The following is a 20,229-nucleotide window of genomic DNA, read 5'->3' on the forward strand; positions in this document are numbered from 1 at the left end:
ATTAGGCATCCATTCGACAAAAATGTGTCAGCAATTGGGATCCATAAAACACCATCAAAATTAAGGGAAATCCAAATATTATACAATTTATTTCTCCCTGTCCCATCACACTCAGTCGTTGATGGTTTTCTCAAATCATTAACTCGCCTAATTGCAATTGGCTTGTGGAAGGTGGATAGAACATTAAAATCCTACAATAGATGGAATGTTCCATCAACAATTTTTACAATTCCTTTAATGTGAATTAGCAAGTTGCATACTTTAGTGGGTGAGCTACAAAATATTCTTCGAACACATCAATTTCCAGCATGCTAGAAGAGATACTAATGCACATTATTAAAAGTATATAAAAATAATGTCAACAACACTAACAAAAAAAGGACAAAATGAAGATATCATCAGCATAGCATAGATAAAGTTGTAGAGAATGCATCAGGCTAGTGAATGTGTAAGAAATATTTTTTACTGAACAATTTATCTAGTTAAAATATTACACAATTTTTTTCCCTGACCTATCACACTCAACTACTGTCAGTTTTCTCAAACCATTAATTCCACCTAATTGCAAGTTGCCTATGGAAGGTGGATAGAACATTAAAATCCAAATGGAATGTACCGCCAACATTTTTTATAATTCCCATAATGTGAATTAGTAGGCTGCATACATTAGTGGTTGAGTTACAAAATATTCTTCCAACACATTAATTTCAAACATGCTAGAAGAGACACCAATCAAGTCACCAATTTAGATGACTGAAAAGGCCATGTTATGAAGGTATGGAATGATTGATGTAAACCAACAAGAAATCTTCAGGGAAAATGACTACAAAATTTTGTGAAAAGTCTCCAAGTCACGTCAATCAATATAATCAAGAAGCATGACATCCATGATTCATATTAAGATTTACAAAAACCTCATACACAATGAAGACATTCAATATTCAAATTACATACAACATATGAGCACCAGCTTTGCGACATGGAAGTTCCCTTACTCTCATTATGAAATCATGTCAAAACAGAGGACAAATTTACTTAGAGGAAAACCTATCTCCCATTCCAAGAGACTACAACCCCTATAGAATGGAATGAAAGGGAAGCTTACAACATCACATAAATAGTAGAAAATACTGCTCATGAATACAAATCCATTAAAAAACCTCGTTCACTCTAATAAAAAAATGGTTACAACACATGAAAATACTATGCCATGGTTGTAGGCTTCACAACAACCAAAGTGGGCATTTCAAGATTCGATCACAAATCCCTAAACCCTGCAGTCTTCTCCATTATAGTGTGTGTATTAATTATGTTAATTATTCAAGAGGAGTAAGTAACCCTATCAACTCATTACCAACAAGAAAAACAAAACCTACAGTGTCGAGTGTGCATCGTGGGGTTTCAAACTCAGGTCGACCCCGCTATCAATATTCAGGCATTAGATGTGTGATCTTCCCCTCTTCCACAACGTATCCCTATTCCATCACACTTAACCAAATGAAAACCACAGTAAAGCTAACAACCACACTAAGCATATTTCTTGCTAATTCAATCCCCACAATGGCCATCACATAGAGCCTGTGGCTCTTGGGCGTCGATAGTAGGTATCCATACAATTCCTTGTTTCCCACAAAGGAACTCGCATTGAAGCATGGAAAAACCCCACTTTTGTCGTGTAGTTGGTTGTGTAGCTTGTTCTTTGAAACATCAAATGCACTTGGTCTCGTCAATAGCCCCAATTCTAGGGGAATGTTGCTCGTGAGCCTATTATTGTGGAGATCTATGAAATTTATATAAGAATTGAGGATTAACAAGGGGGAATTAAACCTGTGAGTCCGTTGATAGAAATATTTAGGACTACAAGATTGACTAGATACTAGAGTTGCATAGGGATCTCGTCATTAAACGGTTTGCCGACAAGTCGAGGGACTATAAATTGGTGCAGCTGGAAATGAAAGGCGAGATTGTTCTGCTAAGGCCAAATCCCACGAAGCTAAGCTTGAAAACCCTCTCATTATTTAGGCCATTACTTCGAGTTCCGATATGGTGCTGTTGTAGGGGTTTTGATGTTGTCTCCTGTCCATTGCATGAGCTTGTTGGCAGGATTCAACTGTCTCATAAAACCTAGGAGAATAGTTTTCCTCTGCAAAATGAAAACACAAAGGCTAAATTGAATCTCACCCTATGGATAGGGTTATATGTCATCATTCAATTGAAATTGTATTAATCGTTTGAAACTATATCAATCTGAGGGCAAGTGATTTTTTAATCGTCTAACAATGGATCTCACGGTGTAGAGTGATGCAAAGTGGCTCCTGGGGGAGTTCTCAAAAACCATTGTCTTTAACACAATCATAACTAGAAATTGCAGCAGATGTTGCAAAGGAAATATCATAAGGCAGTAACATATAACACTAATCAATTCTTCTTTGACAACAGTTGAAAGACAAAAAAATATCAACAAAAGGCAAGGACCATGCTACAATGAAATCTTAGTGCAATACTTCTTCCCTGAGCCTTACAAATCATGAGGCCTATGTTGAAGTTAAAGACCTTGACTGATTATGCCAACATGAATGCCTCGTAAATAAAGAAATACATCATGATTTTTTACCTTCGAAATCAGAGGTCATTTTGGTACAATTCCAACATATTTCTTCTTGATCACTTCCTCTTGCTATACACAACCTTAATCAGTACAAGGATTTTTTTTTATAGTTTCACATGTGTCTACAAAGGACTATAACAATTTTGTAGATAAATTTTGAATTTCTATGTGAATTAAGATCTACCCTTGAATAAAAATGCACATATCTCCAATATGGAAATTAAACCCAAGAATAGCATCAACTGCACCTCTTCTTGAGAAAATTACATGTGTTTCTCTTTTGAATATTGACTCACCTCTCTATTATTTCCTTCATGATCCTTGAAACTATTCAAAAGATTACATTTCTCTTTGCCACTAATCTCCTTGGTGTTTGCCATGTTCTTGTTTTAATCCAATAGATTCTAGTTAAGTAAATCTAACCCATTTCATGGAGCTAAAAATAATGTAGAGATCACTCAAAGACATTTAAACCATTTTATCTTGAAAATCAAGCAAGTGTGGTCCATGAGAACCACAATGAAAATACTTCTTTTTTACATCAAAGACCACTCCTCACCTTGGTTTTAAAAGAATGTCCCCAAAATTTATATAACCTACTCGTCTATCTAACTGGTAAAGTTATTGTGAATTTTTGCCTTTTAGACAAGAAACATAGGGGTGAATTTGACAAAAAAAGTTGGATGAAGAAAAAACATGCATGTGGAAATTGTGCATAGTGACCTTTGTGGTCCCATGAGAATTTAGTCAATGGCAATTCCAAATTATTTTATGACATCCATCAACCATGCTCCAATGAAATCTTACTGCAATATTGCTTCCATGAGCCTTAGAAATCATGAGGCCTATGTTGAAGTTAAAGACCTTGTCTGATTATGCCAACATGAATGCCTCGTAAATAAGGAAATAGATTGTGATTTCCTACCTTCAAAATTAGAGGTTGTTTTGGTCCAATTCCTCCATATTTCTTCTTTATCACTTCCTCCTGCTATAGACAACCTTAATTAGTACAAATATATATATATATATTTATAGTTTGAAACATGTGTCTATAAAGGACTACAACATTTTTTTTTTTTTTTGAAGATTCGATTGAATGTGAGAGGCGGGGAGCGGGAAGAGTGGAAGATTGGAAAAACAGGGTTGAGGGTGTCTGCGCGCGTCTTTCTCCATGGACGGGGGTCGAGGAGGGAGCTCCCCTCCCTCCTTCAGAGAGGTAGTGGTTAAGAAGGGCAAGACTCCCCCAAAATCAGGCAGAGGTAGCAAGATGAAAGGAGGAAAAAATAGGGAAGAGGATATAGAATTTTACAAGAAGAAGGAGAATGAAGGCACAAAAGACAAGGAGGAAAATGACAAAACACAGGGAACAAAAGACAGGAAACAAAAGGGACCATGCAAACCTAAAGCTGAAATCACTCCTAGAATAATCTTAAATAATCCAGAGCTGTAGGCCCACAGGGAGCACATGCATACTTACGCAATCATATGCAAATTCATGGGACTATGGCCCACCGAAAAGGCTTTACAAACATGGATCAGATACCACTGGAAGCGTAAAGGAAGCATCAATCTTCATCTAGGATCCAAGGGTTTTTTCACTGTGGTGTTTGCAAACATTGAGGAGAAAGACAGAGTGTTTGAAGGTGGGCCCTACTTCTATGCAGCAGCAGGGCTCTACATGCGGCCATGGATGATGAACTTCGTGCCAGAGCGGGAAACCTTTACCTCAGTCCTAGTTTGGGTAAGACTCTATTCGCTACCTCTGGATTACTAGCAAATAGAATCACTAATAGCCATAGGCAATAAACTAGGGAGGTATGTTAAAACTTCTGAAGCTACAAGAAGGGGTAAATACACCTCCTTTGCAGAATTTGTGTAGATATGGACCTATCTGGAGCACTTCCGGACGAGGTCATATTGGAGGTTCATGATGAGGAATGGGTACAGACTGTCAACTACGAGCATATTCCATTTAGATGTCGAAAATGTCATGAACATGGACACCTTCTTAGAGACTGCCCTCTCAGCAAGGTAGAGAACAAAAGCAAACCTAACACAATGAAAGAAACAGATGGATTTCACAAGGTAGCTCACAAAGGAAAAAATGGAAAAAAGGGCCAGATCAACACCCAAGAGATGACCAAAAAGGGAGGCCAAATCGGTTCCATGTTCTTGAAGAGGAGGAAGATACAGTAGGTGAAAATCAAGTAATGAAGGAGGGAAATGATAAGCAGGAAAAGGAAGAAGAACAGGAGCAGGAACAGGTAAAGGAAAAATAGAAAGTGAGAATGATGAGTGAATTAGAGATGGATATGGATCAGGAAATGACTCAGAGCGAGATGGAACTGGAAGACAATGAGTTACAAGAGATTCTTGACAGAGAAAACCTAGATCTAGAAGGGTTCTTGAGTAAGGGAACAACGGGTGGGGTAGAATCTCTACCACAAGAAGAATGCAAACGAATAAAGCAGTTATTCTTATGGAAAACACAAGCAAAGAGCTTGGTAGAAAATAACAGCGTTGAAATACCGGGTAATCATGGAATAAAAGCAGTAAAATCAACCCCAGAATTAGCTCCAAGAAACCCAGGGGAAAAAGGGGCAGAAAAAAGCAGAACGAGCTTTTAATGGAATGTGAAAAGCTAATGATAGACTCAGGTAAGATGAAAGATCTAACTAGTTACTACTTTACCAATCTGTAATTATGAAGTTTACAACTTGGAATGTAAGAGGTCTAGGAAGCAAAAGGAAATAGAGAATGCTGAATAATAGAATGAAACAGGTAGCTCCAGATATAATTTTTGTCCAAGAAACAAAATGCTCTGTGCAAAAGATAAGACAAATCCATAGTAGGTGGCTCAACAGATATGAGTTTATAGAAGTCAAAGCAGAAAATATAGCAAGGGGTATCCTCATCCTCTGGAACCCCCAAAAAATAGGTATTATTGATGCGAAGGCATCAAGAAATTATTTATCAGTTGTTATACAGCCTGTAGGAGACAGGGACACATATCTTGTAACGAATGTTTATGGCCCTCAAAGGTTAGATGACAAAATCAAGTTTATTGATTCCTTATTGGACCTTCAGAGCAGATTTGCAGGGATACCGTGGGTTATATGAGGAGATTTCAGCATGATTAGATCTCTCTCGGAGAAAAAAGGAGGGACAAGAGCATTATACAAAGATTCCTCAGCTTTCCATTGTTTTTCAGAAAACATGAAGCTAGTGGACATTGAGACAAACAATGGTCTATGCACATGGAACAACAAAAGAGGAGGGGATTCCCAGGTAGCTTCCAAGCTAGACAGATTCATGATCTCTGAAGATCTCCTACTTCTAGACAAGGAAATAATAGTGGATATTCTCCCTTTTGGAGGCTCAGATCACTGGCCTATTCAAATGGAGATAAGGGCATTGGCATCCCAAGAAACAAACCATTCAGGTTTGAAAATATGTGGCTTTCACACCCAAATTTCATCAGCAACATGGAAAATGGTGGGCTGAAGACCTGTAGATTCAGGGATCATCTATGTTCCTGCTACATAAAAGATTAAAACACATCAAGCAGAAGCTAAAGGAATGGAACCAAAAGGAATTTGGCAATATTTTCACAAGTAAAAACTTCATGGAAACCAAAATCCTAGAGCTCAATCAAGCTTTGATCAAGAATGGCTTTGACAAAGACAAAAATGATCAAGCAGAGAAATACCACCAAGAATGGGAAATACTGTGCAAACAAGAAGAAATTTTTTGGAAACAAAAATCTAGAGTTCTATGGCTAAAAGAGCGAGAACGCAATACTAAAAAGATCTACCATTGCGAACAGAACTCACAACAAAATCTCTTCGATCAAGGAAGAGAATGGCCAAATTCATCAAGCCCATGAGGAGATAGAAGCAGTGTTAGTAAAGCATTTTCAGGACATTGCCAAGGAAAACTTTTCAGGAAGAGAACCTTTCATTAAGAATTTAATTAAACACATACCTAAATTGGTATCCAGAGAGGACAATGGTAACCTCAGCATACCTGTAACTGAAAAGGAGATCAGTGAGGTCCTCAAGGAAATGCAAAATGGCAAGGCACCAGGCCCGGATGGATTTAATGTGGATTTCTTCAAAGCCTGCTGGAATATTGTTAAAAGGGATATTGTAGAGATAGTAGAAGACTCTAGGCGAAACAAAACCATTTTGAAAGCTCTCAATACTTCCTTTATTTCCCTTATTCCAAAACAGGATAATGCTCAAACACCAAAGAAATTTATGCCCATCGCCTTATGCAATGTTGTCTACAAAATAATCTCCAAGGCGGTGGCTAATAGACTCAAACCCCTGCTGCCCACGCTTATCTCCGGGGAACAAACAGGGTATGTTGAAGGAAAAAAAATTATGGACAACATAATTCAAGCTCAGGAGGTGGTTCACTCGTTAACTGGAAATAAGAGAGCGGGAATGATCATGCAACTGGATATAGCCAAAGTATATGACAAAGTGAATTGGATATACATCAAAAAAGTGCTCACAGCGTTTGGTTTTGATCATAATTGCATTAGATGGGTCATGGCCCTTGTAACTTCATCCATCTTTTCAATTTTAGTGAATGGCTCTCCTTCTGAGCTTTTTCTCCCTTCCAGGGGGCTAAGATAGGGAGATCCGCTCTCTCCCTTTCTCTTCATCCTCATGATGGAAGGGCTGGGGCGGTCCATCAAGCATGCAAGAGTAACGAGAAGAATTCGAGATCTCCAACTTACAGAGAATGGCCAAGTTCTAACTCATCAACAGTTTGTATATGATACAATGTTACAGGGAATTCCTACAGTCAAAGAAGCACTTGCTTACAAACAGATTTTGGATGACTTCACGAAAGCCACAGGTATGTAAGTTAACCTTATCAAATCAAAAATCCTTTTCTTTAACACTCATATTGCCATCCAGAGAAATGTCTCTAGAATTTTAGGCTTTCAAAGAGAATCTCTTCCCTCCAAGTATTTGGGAGTTCCACTTACAGCTAAACCCCAACACAAGAGTATATGGGATCCATTAATAACTAAAATGCAAGACAAGGTCAGGAAATGGACAAACAGATCTTTAAATTTAGCTGGTAGATTGGTTCTTACTAAAGCAGTTCTCCAAGCTATTCCAATATTCATGCTATCAGCCCTCCCAGCTCTAATAGGAGTCTTGCAGCAATTTCGGAATATTCAACCAGACTTTCTGTGGAGCAAAGAGGATACTAGGAAAAAATGGGCTTTAGTCTCTTGGGAAAAGGGCTGCAAACCCAAGAACCAAGGAGGCCTAGGTTTAGACAACCCATAGATTCTCAGCAAGGCTCTAGGAGCCAAACTTTGGTGGAGGTGGGTTAAGGATCCTAAAGCTCAATGGGCAAGCATCTGGAAGGAAAAATATGGCAATGCCTAGATGTATTTGGATATCATACATATGACAGGAATAGTGAAAGGCTCCCCCATATGGAACAAGGCCTAGGAGAACAAAGAAGTGGTGCAAAAAAATAGTTTCTGAGAAATTAGAGAGGGAGATCAGGCACTTTTCTGGGAAGACAAATGGCGACAGGAACCAAATCTACTAAAGGAAGAATTTTTATGCCTCAAGAAAGACACTGAAAATCAAGGATTAGTAAAGGTGAAAGACTTTTGGGAGAACTCACATAATGCAGGAAAGTGGAGAATCTGGAAAAAAATTGAGGGCAAAGAGGACAGAACCCTCAACAGTAAAGAAAAATCCCTCAAGAGACTATTGGATCAGAGAATAATTTTATTAATGGAAGGGCAGGACCAACTGAGATGGGGTAACAACAAAGAGGGAAACTTTAATATCAAGGAAGCTAAAGGTTTTCTCCTCGATATAGAACCCCAAGCTCCTAATAAAACTTGGCAGAAGCTTTGGAAGCACAAAGGCTGGATGAAAATCAAACTTTTCATGTGGTTAGTTCACCACAGAAAATTTTTAACCTGGGACAACCTTAAAAAAAGGGGCATGTTGGGACCCTCCAGATGTCAACTCTGTGAGATCCAAGAGGAGACTATAGAGCATCTTCTCAACAACTGCATTTTCACCGACAGGATATGGGAATTTTTTACCAACATCTTCAAACAGTCTGATAGAGACAAAGAAAGTATTTCCAACACTCTAAACAACTGGAGGAATAATTTTTCAGATAATGAAATTCTCAACTGTGTTTGGAATCTTCTGCCGAGTTTCATCATTTGGAATGTGTGGAAGGAAAGGAACAAAAGAATATTCAAAGAGGAAAAGTCTACCTCTCTTAGCCTGGTGGAGCTGATCGTAAAACAACTAAAGGAGATAGTGGGCACCACGGTTAGGAATCTCCCCAAAAATCCTCCCTCAGTTGGAGAGTTGAGAATCCTCCAGCTGTTAGACTTGTAGGGGCTTATTCCTCAAGGGCTAGACAGGATAGCAAGCATGAGAGAAAAGGTGGAGGAATTCTGGCATCCCCCCCTGAAGGGTTTTTAAACTACAACATTGATGGAGCTTGTTAGGATATTCCGACACATAGGAAATAGTTAAGTATAACTTGGTCTAGTATAGAGTTAGGTAACGTGTGTTTCTTTACCATGTACATTTTGTAACTTACAATTCGGCTGTCACGATATGTAGTGATCCAACGGTTCATTCTCTCCTCGGTATTACCGACACTTGATCCGTGGCTTAACACTTGATTGGTCCATGATCTCTATTTAAAGATCATGGAGGGTCATTTGTAGGTTAATTGTTCATGAGAGAAGCTTATGTAAAATTTCATTCTTTTATTAATAAATTGCCTGAAGTGGTCATGTTGGCTCAAGCCGTGGACTGTTTCCCTCTTTGAGGGTTTTAACCACGTCAAAATACTGGTGTATTGATCTGTGATCTGTGTGTGAGCGGTGTCCTTTGGTGTTCTGTCTGAGGAACTTACCCTATAAATTCCTACATGGTATCAGATCTATTTGAGGGCCACGTCCGTTGGTGATCCAAATCTGAAGCCGGTAGAACTGCATCTGACTGTCATTTCCTAGATCTACTGTTTCTGACTACTTTCAGGCTGAGAGGACTGCTCTATTGTGTTGGGAGCATCTGTTTCAGTGAGGAACCCCTTTCGTTTCACGCGAAAAGGTTTCTGATAGCCCTAGCTACGTCATTTTTAAGATCTGGAGGTATACAATGTTTATTTGCAGTTTACAGTTATTTTCTCTCTGTTTATTTCGGTTTCGGTTTATTTAGCTTTTTGTTTTTTTTATTACCGGATCTGTACCTTTCATTTTTGTGTATGCTCTTTGCCCCGCGACTCTGTGCGATCTGGGAAAATCAGAAACAGAAAGGAAGGATTTTTCTCATGCATATGCTCTTTTCCACTGCGCCTTAGTGTGATCTCGGAAAATCAAAAACATTAAGCAAAATATTTAGTTTCCGGCTAAAGCTAACTTTGAGCCATAAGGTTCATTTTTTTTGTATGTCCATGTTGGGTTTTGTGTTTTGTGTTTTTTTGTAGGGAAAAAGAGCTTTCTCAAGCAAGCACGCAACCCAAAGCTTCAGTGACTAAAAAAAAAACAACCCCCCCCTCTCTCTCTCAAACTTTTAGTTTAGCTCACTTGGTCCAAAGCTAATTTATGAGAGTAGAGGTCTTGAGTTCAAGTCTCCTTTTTGTGGGGGCGGATTTTTCATTTCCACACATTCCCGCACTTCGTCGGCATCTTCATCAACTTTTCTTCAAAAAGCCTTAACTTCTTCATCCGGAAGCCGTTTTCAGAGCCGTTTATTTTTAACCAGCCTAATTTTTCGAGATCTTTCCATTGGAACACTTAGTTTCAGCATCTATAGCTTCAGTTTCTGTTAAAATGGAAAGTCCATGCCAAGTTATTCTTGACAGCACCAACTACTTCCAATGGTGGTCCTACATTGTGGATTTACTTAGAAGTAAAGGTCTCTACAGAATAGCCTCAGGCCAAGAAACCAAACCGAAAGATGAATATAAGGCAGCTAAATGGGAAAATAGGCAAGATCAAGCACGTGGGTTGATAGGGATGTCTATTTCTCCAGATCTTAGATTCCATATTGCAGAACTTGATACTCCTGAAGAAGCAATGAAATAGATCACTAGAGTTTTTGGAATTAAAAATGAACTTAAAGCCCATCAACTTGAAAATGAATTGCTTACATTGGACCCCAATAATTTTTCTTGCATTGAAGATTTTTTGTCCAAATTCAAGACCCTTAGACTTCTCTTGGAAGGTGTTAAGGTTAAGAAAGAAGATAGTAGCCTTATCTACTCCATTCTTACTAAGTTGGGACCAGCCTATTCTGTGTTTGTTTCCACCTTCCATTCTACAAGAGAAGCCTTCATTTCTCAAGGACAAGCCTACAAGTCCCCTTCCTTTGATTCCTTTTGTGATTCTTTAATAAGAGAACAAGAAAAACTCTTACACCTTGGTCTTCTTCATCTTGGAAACTCTTCTAAGAAAGCGTTAGCCGCCCAGCAACAACCAAATTCAAAGAATCCTTAGAAGTTGTATCCTAAAAGATATGGTCCTAAACCAAACAAGGGTCCTAAGCAATTTCAACCTCAAAATGAAAAATCATTTCAACAAAATGATAAGACAAATAAAAACAAAGGGAAGAAGACTGATAGACATTGCAACTTTTGTAATCGAGATGGCCACTTAGAATCCAAATGCTTTAAGAAGATGGAAGCCTTGGAAGCAGCAATGAAGAAGCATAATATCCATTTGGATCACTCTTCAACTTCAACTTCATCTTCAGGAATGGCACTTTCTACATGTGGTTGTCAAGCATCTCAGTCTGGCTATGCAGTAAATGTATCTTCTTCTTCTCATTCTCATGAGTGGCTCATTGATTCTGGAGCTTCTTATCACATGGCCAAAAACAAAGCCATGTTTTCTTCTTTAAATGATTATAACACCAAAAATATATATGTTGGTGATGATAGATCTCTTAGTGTTGTAGGGACTAGAACTGTTCATATAGACAATGGTCAATTTAATGATGTATTATGTGTTCCAACCTTATCCTGCAACCTTCTATCGGTATATCAGATAACTCATTCAGGTGAAGGTAAAATCGTTGAATTTTCACCTCACGATGTTGTAATTAAGGACCTAAGAGATCCTAGACAAATTTTAGCTACTGGCATTGCTGATGATTCTACAAGGTTGTATAAGTTTCACAACTTTGGGTCATCAAATCTTCCCTTAGTATTTGTTGCTCATAACGATGAAGTGAACAAACTTTGGCATGAGCGATTTGGTCACTTAAACTATCGCTCCCTTCAGAATCTATGTAAAGAAAATATGGTGATAGGTCTTCCAATGGTATCTTGCGGAGATGGTGCTTGTTCCGGATGTGTACTCGGAAAACATCATCGGGATAGTTTTGAAAAACGTGCCTCTTGGCACGCCTCAGCCCCTTTACAGCTCATGCATAGTGATTTATGTGGTCCACTTCCAGTTGTTTCATTCTCTGGCTACAAGTATTTCTTAACTTTCATTGATGATTTCTCCAGACACACTTGGGTATACTTCTTAAAACTCAAGAGTGAAGTATTTAACATGTTCTTGGCCTTTAAGGCCTTTGTTGAAAAACAATCTGGACATCAAATTCTTAAGCTAAGATCTGATAATGGCGGAGAATATGTTAACAACAAATTCATCAACTTTTGCACTGAGAATGGAATTCAAATGCAACATACTGTTCCATATACTCCACAACAAAATGGTGTAGCTGAAAGGAAGAATCGCACCTTAAAGGAAATGGCTAATTGTATGCTTCAATCTAAAGGACTTAGTCTTAATTATTGGGCAAAAGAAATTCACTGTGAAAATTACATAATAAATCGCACTCCTACTAAGGTTTTAAAGAATATCACTCCAGAAGAAGCATGGAGCTCAATTAAACCAAATGTAAGTCACTTTCGTGTTTTTGGAAGTGAAGCATGGGCCCATATTCCAGATGAGAAACATAAAGCTTTAGAACCTAAGAGTGAAAAATGTATTTTTGTTGGATATTCTGAAGATGTCAAAGGATATAGACTTATTCCACTTAATTCCAAAAATGTTATCATTAGAAGAGATGTAAAGTTTTCTGAAAATATATCGGCCTACGAGCCTAGTTTGGCAGATGTGCCACCTCTCCCTATCTCTTCTACTTTTGAAAATATTTCTTCTTCAGATGATGAAAGCGAGGATGGAAATCCTCCCCCACCTTCTCAGGATCCTCCTTCAGCTCCTCAGCTTCCAAAATGGGTCCGTGCTACTCGGGATGCAGCAGGTGATCTTGCCGGTGATCCTACAGATCAGCGACGTACACGTTCTCAGTTTGATAGAGCCTCTTCTTTACTGGCTCAAGCTTCAGTGAATTATGATCCTGACACCTTTGCAGAAGCTTCAGGCCATCCAGATTGGGAAGCAGCTATGAATGAAGAATATCATTCATTATTGGCAAATGATACATGGGATCTTGTTCCTCTACCAAAGGGATGAAAACTTGTTAGATGCAAATGGGTTTACAGAACCAAGTATGGACCAGATGGAAAAGTTGATAAACATAAAGCTCGTCTTGTTGCTAAGGGTTTTTCACAAGTTGAAGGAATTCACTACACTAAAACCTTCTCCCCTGTTACCAAAATGAACTCTATCCGCCTTGTTCTTTCCCTTGCTGCCTCTTTCAAATGGGAATTCCATCAGATGGATGTTAAATCTACCTTCTTGCATGGGGACTTGCATGAAGAAATCTATATGGAACAACCTATTGGATTTATACAAACAGACTCCAGCCTTGTATGTCGGCTTAAGAAATCCATTTATGGTCTCAAGCAAGCTCCTCGAGCTTGGTATGCCAAAATGGATAACTTTCTTTTAGAAAATGGCTTTTCTAGGTGTCATTCTGACAATACTGTCTACACCAAGAAAGTGGGCAAGTCTCTTATAATTCTTGTTCTTTATGTTGATGATCTTATCCTGACTGGTAGTGATCCAAACCTTATAAACCATGTGAAGTCTAGCCTTAAAAGGAAGTTTGAAATGATAGGCTTAGGACACTTACATTATTTTCTTGGTCTTCAAGTCTTGCAATCCAAGGAAGGTATTTCCCTTTCCCAGTCCAAGTATGCCTGTGATATTCTACACCATTTTCACATGGAAGACTGTAAGCCAGCCCCTTCTCCCTTTCAGTCTGGAGTCAAATTTTCAGTCACTTGTACTTCTCCTAAAGTTGATGCTACCTTATACCGTCAACTTGTAGGAAACATTTTGTATCTAACCCATACTCATCCTGACCTTTCCTTTGTTGTTGGCCTTGTTGCTCGGTTTATGCAAAACTCACATGAAAGTCATTGGAAAGAAGCTAAAAGAATACTTCGTTATGTTCGAGGTACAGTTCAGTTTGGGATTCATTACAGTGCCGAAGCAACTCCTCTATTGGTTGGTTTCACTGATTCCGATTGGGCTGGTGACCCTGATGATCGGAAGTCTACTGCAGGTTATGTGTTCACTCTTGGTTCAGGACCTATTACATGGGCTTGTAAGAAACAAGGTGCCATTTCTCTTTCTTCAGCAAAAGCAGAGTATCATGGTGCCGTAGAAGCTAGTAAGGAAGCCTTGTGGCTTCGTCAGATCTTGTCAGAGTTTGGCTTTCAGCAGCAACATCCGACTACACTTTGGTGTGATAATCAAAGTGCCATTCAACTATGCAAATATCCAGTCCAACATCAGCGCAGCAAACACATTGAACTGCACATGCACTTCATCAGAAAGCTCATCCACGACCATGTTCTTGAAGTGCAATATTGTTCAACATATGATCATGTTGCAGACATCTTTACAAAGGCTCTCACAAAGGTGAAGTTCACTAAACTTCGATTTATGGTTGGAGTTCAGGAAGTTGTCACTAAGGGGAGATAGGCTCTAGTGCCTCCTTCCTTCTCCTATTGTGTCATATTTGTAAATCCTTCAATCCTATCCCAAGTTGTTCTTAAGGGGGGATGTTAGGATATTCCGACACATAGGAAATAGTTAAGTATAACTTGGTCTAGTATAGAGTTAGGTAAAGTGTGTTTCTTTACTATGTACATTTTGTAACTTACAATATGACGGTCACGATATGTAGTGATCCAACGGTTCATTCTCTCCTCGGTATTACCGACACTTGATCCGTGGCTTAACACCTGATTGGTCCATGATATCTATTTAAAGAGCATGGAGGTCATTTGTAGGTTAACTGTTCATGAGAGAAGCTTATGTAAAAATTTCATTCTTTTATTAATAAATTGCCTGAAGTGGCCGCGTTGGCTCAGGCCGTGGACTGTTTCCCTCTTTGAGGGTTTTAACCACATCAAAATACTGGTGTATTGATCTGTGATCTGTGTGTGAGCGGTGTCCTTTGGTTTTCTATCTGAGGAACTTACCCTGTAAATTCCTACAGAGCTTCCAAAGGCAACCGGGGAGATGTTGGGTTTGGGGGAGTTCTAAGGGATGACACAGGTAGCATTATCTCCCTCTTCCATGGTCACTTAGGAAAAGCCACTAACAACATGGTAGAACTAATGGCATTGTAACAATGCTTATAATTTTTGATACAGAGTAATTGCCAAAATGTCATAATAGAAGCGGATTCAGAGTTAGTCATAAATGTTGCCAAAAGAATCAGTAATGGAACAGGGCCGAAAAAGGTCACAAAACACTGGAGGTTAACTAAAGTCCTTCATAGAATTCAAGTGCATCTACAGGAACTTCATACTCTCAGATTTATTCATGTGAGGAGAAAGGCCAACAAATTGGCTGACATTCTAGCCAACCAAGGTGTTAGCAACAAGGACAGCGCAATCTTAAGGAGGTGGAATACAATGGTGCAGAGTAACCTGAAAAAACTCTGCCATAACTAGGCAGAGGAGGACAAAGAAGAGTACAGACGCAAAATGACAAATCCCAATTAGCAATGGTCAGCGGTCAGAGGGCTACACCAAGTTGGACAAAAAGGTGCACAATGACAGGTAAGACAAGGGTAGAGGTAAAGTGGACCACGTTCAGGACAATTCTAAGTGATGGGCATCAGAGCTTCCCGGACCGTAGTAAGCAGCATCAGAAACTTCCGCATCATCCTAATTTTTCAGTGATGGAAGTCAAAACCGCCTCTGGGTGGTTTCGCAGAGATCGCACCGCTCACAGGTTAAAAGTGGTTTCGGATTTTTGGCAGCGATGCCATAGAAATCATGCCACGTGGTGGAGGGCCCAGTACATAAACCACTTTCCCCGCACCATAAAGGTCGATCACATCAGGCGTGCGATTTTCTGCTCTGCTGTCCGATGGCGCAAGGTGAATCAATGCTCCAGATCCATCGAGCAGTTTGGTAGGGCCCGCGGGTTTGGTGGGGTAGGCGGTTTCGCTGCAATCGCACCGCTTTTTTATTATGAGTGGTTTTTTGTTTATTGGCAGCGATGCCATAGATATCTTAACACGTGGAGGAGGGCCCAGTCCTTATACCACCCTCCCCGCGCCCTAAAGATCGTCGGCTTCGGGCGCGCGATTTCCTGCTCAGCCGTCCGATCGCGCTTGGTAATTCAATGCTCTGGATTCAACGTGCTATTTGGTGGGGCCGTGGGGTTGGTGGGGTCCACGGTTTCTTCGAGCAGTTTTGGTGGTGCGATACTTTGGGGTGTCGTCCGTTTGTGGGGGGATGTGTTTTCCGTCAGATCGGTTGGTGACTTTTGATGGGGCCACGTGTCTTGGTGGGCTTTTCGCTTGGGTTTCTTGGATGTTTGTTTGCCAAAGATCAAGCCTTTAGTTTGATTGGTTCAGCCAAAAGTATGTAATGAAAGATTTTGTTGTTTGTTGTAGTGGGGTGATGCTTTTCTTTGGCTTCATGCCCTTTGTTTCCCTGTCACCTCTTGGAGTTCAGGGTTCTTGTATATTCTGTAAAAATTTTCTCGATTTCATGAAATAGAAGGAACTACTCTTGCTTTAGCAAAAAAAAGTACTATAATAATTTTGTAAATAAATTTTGAATTTTTATGTGAATTAAGGTCTACCCTTTAATAAAACTGCACATATTTGCAATCTAGAAATAAAACCCATGAATAGCATCAACTACACCTCTTCTTGAGAAAATTCCTTGTGTTTCTCTTCCGACTGTTGAGTCATCTATGTATTATTTCCATCATGATCCTTGAAGCTATTCAAAAGATCACATTGTTCTTTACCACTAATCTCCTTGGTGTCTACCATGTTCTTGTTTTATTACAATAGATTCTACTTAAGAAGATCTAACCCATGTCATGTAATTAAAAATAATGTAGAGATCATTCAACAACATTTAAACCATTTTATCTTGAAAATTAATCAAGTGTGGTCCATAATGAAAATACTGAATTTTTACATCAAAATACCACACCTCACCTTGGTTTTAAAATAATGGCCTCAAAATTTATATAACCTACTTGTCTATTTGACTGGTAAAAACATGAAATAGTTATTGTGAATTTCACATTTTAGACAATAAACATAGGGATAAATTTGACAAAAAAAATTGGATGAAGAGAAAACTTGCATGTGGAAATTGCACATAATGACCTTTGTGGTCCCATTTGAATTTAGTGATTGGCAAGTCCAAATTATTTTATGACATCCATTCATGCCCTTCCAAGAAAAAAATGGTTGTGCTTTCTCAAGTACAATTCATTAGATTTGAAGTCAAATCCATAATATTATACATCATAAAATCGAACAAATATTAGCTCAAAACATGCATAATATCCAAGTCCTTCTCAAAAAAATTTGAATCTAAAAATATTCCGCAATCTAACAATTTATAGTCAATGAATCAACTGTCCCATGTGAACCCATAAAAATGTACGCTGGCAACCATGTCATGAATATGAAATGTGGTATATTCTTTGTGTATACAATATAATTTGGTGCATTTTAGGGCTGACAGGACATTTAGAGGGAATATCAAGTCCAACACAATTAATCTAAACTCATAATATATAAAAGGTCTCTCCAGAGATTCACATTCATTATTGATTGAGAATACACTCCAAATGCACAAAATATAAAGAGAAGCTCAAATACCAATCACCTTCGCCAATCAACCTAAACGTGGATTTCCTTTTCTGAAATAAAAAAGATAAATGTTAACATTTAAAGAGATTTCTCTTAAGAAATATGAACAAAGATAAATATGCAAATCATGAGAGAATTGACTTCCGACAAGTGCCAAGAGATCGATCACTTTTTATGTGCCCCCAAGTTGATTTAACTTGTGGCAACAATCTCCAAGTCCTTGGTGATACAGAATTGGGTTTCCCATTAGAAGTTGCTAGAAGAGAATGTATCCATATTATAGGAGTTCCCTTCTCTTGAACATCTAGACTCGACCTTGGACCATGAAGCTTTTCTTTTGCTAAATCAACAACAATCATGTAACTTGGAATCGATGGACTGCCTTGAGAATCATGTTCAATATGCTTAATTTTAATAGATCCAAATGAATTTTCTCTTTTGGGTTCCTACTTCTATAATGTTATTTCGCCTATCTTCCTGCCTTAGTAGTAATTTATGCCTAATAATACCAACATTGTGAGTTACAGCAAACAAAGTATCTAAATTCCCTTACCCTTTAAAAGACATCCTGAATTTTTGTACTACCCAACTTGACATCCACTATAGACATCCTAGGTTATTCTTAGTTGATCAAGAGTATAGAATTTTGAGGGTGGTGTTTTATGTGGACTAAGATACCTATGAGGTCAAACACTATGTATGGGGGTTCATTGCACTTGGATATATTCTGTGAGTTGATGTGATGTCTTTCTTGTGGCTACAACTTAGTTTTGGTTGTCACCTGCTTATCATGATTCAAAACTCAATCATCATCTCGGATCATTGCATCATTGGATATACTGTGTGAGCTAATTTGATGTTTTGTTTGTCATAATGATTAGGAACCTAAACGACCGCATAGTGCTCGTCATCGTGAATCCAGATCAACCCATTTTGCGTAAAATGAACACAGTATGGCTTCAGAAACACATTCTATTTAGTTTGGAAAAAATGCAAATTTTTGAAAAAAGGGGGACAACTGAGTCAACAGTCTGTACTGCTGACTAGGTTTCCTAGTCGGCGTTAACTATGCAGCTGAGGTGGCACCATAATATCTTCAGTGAATGGGGAAGCGCCAAGTGGTAGGCTTCCCTTGGCCTCACATTTCATAGATTGCAGAAGGAAGAGGTCCGTAGTTAAGGAAATCATCCCCCAACACTACCGAGGTGAGAATTGCGATATCGCAATCGCGGATTAGAGGCAGGGTCGACGATAAAGAATCGACCCCAGAGAGAAGCTAGAGTGTGAGGCAATAAATCACAATCGTACATCGCATGGATCAAGTGCATTTACAAAATTGACCCCGGCAAAGTCAAGTTGCGACTGCGGTATTGCAATCGCATATCGCACAACACATTGGCCTGTTATGGAGAATCACCCCTGCTCTAGCCGATTGTGATTTGTGATAGTTTATGGCCGCCACGTGTCCCCCTAATGGTTGGCTAAAATATTGGCTGGAAAGATAGGTTGGAGGCCGGGCTCGATCCTGCGACCTCCCATTTCATAGTGCCAAGGCCTACCGTTGTTCCCGCATGATGGTTCTTAACTATCAGTGAAAGCGGGTTTGTATTATTATGAACTGACCACCAGATGGGTTCCTCTACCACAGTTTCCGTGTCAGCACGCGGGAAGTCACACATCAACTCTGCAAAAACTAAAGATTTCTTAGACTTAGATTTTTCAAACTCCAAGTCGAACTCTTGCAAGATAACAATCCATTTAGAGTACTTGCCCCCTAGCAATTGTTTAGTCAAAATGTAGATCATAGGGTTGCAATCCGAAATGACTGTAGTTTTAAGGAGAAGAATGTAATGACGAAAACGTTGGACAGCCTGAACGGCTGCCAGGGCCAATTTCTCCACATGCGAATATTTTAGCTCAGTGGGATTTAATGTCCTACTAAGATAATATATCACATGTTCTGTTGCAAATTCGTCTTCCTGAACTAACACCATTCCAATAGTGGAATGAGAGGCAGCGAGGTACAAAAAGTAATCTTGGTTGTAGTTGGGAGGGTGCAATAATGGTGCATGGGTCAACGCATGTTTAAGTGCATCAAAAGATTGCTGAGCTATCTCATCCCAAGAGAATTGAACGTTCTGTTTCAGCAACCGCATAAAACCTTTTGTGACCTCATCGTAGTTAGGAATGAACCGGCGTAAAAAGTTTGCTTTCCCTTGCAAACTCTGGAGTTGGCGAAGACTCGAAGGAGGAGGCAATTTGATGATAGCCTCTACCGTCGAGGGATCGACGCGAATGCCGGATTTTGAAACTACAAACCCCAACAATCGTCCCACTTTTATGCAGAAGACACATTTGTGTGGATTCAACCGTATACGATAATGCCTACACCTCATAAAAATTGCTCGTAAATGGACAAGGTGATCAGCTCGATGTAAGGAGTGAGCGGGAAAATCATCGAGATATGGTTGCACAATGTGCTTGATGTCATGAAATGCATAAGACATCGCCCTTTGAAAAGTGGCTCCGACATTCTTA

General features: G+C 39.2%; 1 pseudogene; it reads right to left on the reverse strand.

Moving 5' to 3' along the window:
• Positions 1–1,424: 1,424 nt before the first annotated feature.
• LOC149168009 (receptor-like protein 57 pseudogene) lies at positions 1,425–2,988 on the reverse strand (annotated as a pseudogene).
• Positions 2,989–20,229: the final 17,241 nt, after the last annotated feature.

This window comes from Pinus tabuliformis, chromosome 5_1, assembly GCF_031772625.1.
Source record: "Pinus tabuliformis cultivar Carrire ecotype Pingquan chromosome 5_1, CPIR1, whole genome shotgun sequence".
Lineage (NCBI taxonomy): Eukaryota > Viridiplantae > Streptophyta > Pinopsida > Pinales > Pinaceae > Pinus > Pinus tabuliformis.